This window comes from Manacus vitellinus, unplaced genomic scaffold, assembly GCF_001715985.3.
Source record: "Manacus vitellinus isolate BGI_N305 unplaced genomic scaffold, ASM171598v3 scaffold_94_pilon, whole genome shotgun sequence".
Taxonomy (NCBI): domain Eukaryota; kingdom Metazoa; phylum Chordata; class Aves; order Passeriformes; family Pipridae; genus Manacus; species Manacus vitellinus.
This window is the reverse complement of record NW_021940890.1, coordinates 1,019,864-1,021,131: the sequence shown is the minus strand read 5'-3', so window position 1 is coordinate 1,021,131 and position 1,268 is coordinate 1,019,864.

The window sequence follows — 1,268 nt, the reverse complement described above, 5'->3', positions numbered from 1 at the left end:
ACCCTTTTTTCTATCCATGGATTATTCCAGCTGGAAAGGATCGACAACAACCACCTGCTCCAACTGCCCGGCTGTGCCAGGGCTGAGCAAAGGGTCAGACGTGTCCTTGGTGCCCAAATGTCTCTTGGACAGTCCTGGGGCATCACCCACCTCTCCAGGGAGCCTGGGCAGGGTTTGACACCCCCCCCTTGGTACAGAAATTCTCCCTCCTGCCCAGTCAGACTGTAAAACTGCCCAAACCTCACCAAGCAACCCTTGGAGCTGAAACCCAAGGTACAGGTGCCAGGGAGCACCTCAGCCCATCCCAGGAGCAAAACAAGTTAGTGCAGCTCTAAACATGGATTTAATTCCCTGTTTACATCCTACCTGCCATCATTTACAGGTTCTTCAGTTCTCTGCAATGTTGAAGGGAGAAAAAAAATCCACAAAATTTCAAGATCAAAACCCATTTCTCTGCCATTCCCCCAAACCTTCAAAACCAGCAGTGAAAGGAGAGTGGTACCAACAAAACTGCCCAAGTGGGAGCAGTGCTTCTTCCTCTAAATATCACCCATCCTTCTGCCTTCATCAGCCAGCAGCTTTGCCTGCCTTGCAGACTGAAGCCAACATCACATGTCTGAGAGTGCAGGAGAGCTGAGACTCTTTAAAGAGTTTACCTGAGTAGAGTGGAAAGGTTTGGGTGGGAAGGGACCTCAAAGCCCATCTTATTCCAAACACTTCCATGGGCAGGGACACCTTCCACCAGCCCAGGTTGCTCCAACCTGGCCTTGGACACTTCCAGGGATCCAGGAACAGCCACAGCTTCTCTGGGCAACCTGGGCCAGGGCCTGCCCATCACCCCAGAGACTGCTGGGCTGGTGACCCTGGGTCACTCCTTCCATGCTGCTGAAGGAAGGACAGCACAGCTGCTCTGGGAGAGCCCCTGGAAAAGGAGCAGCTCAGCTGAGGAAGGATCAATGCCCCAGTGAAGGTGTTCCAATGAAGGACTGAGATTAACTCTGCATTAACACTAATGACAAAACTATAAATCATGGACAGGCTTAATAAAAAGGATCCTGTCGTGGAGCTGCTCTGAAGAGGTCTGTGATTGATTTTTGGCATCAGTCAGGTAATTCTGAGATCAATAGGACACAAAATCCACCTATTTGCTTGTTAGCAGCAGAATTAGATTCTGTAACAGACTCACTGTTTATAAAACCTGGGTCAGGAGAGAGACTATTCACCAAAACAGGGAGGGACAGGACACAGGGAATGGCTTCCCTCTGCCA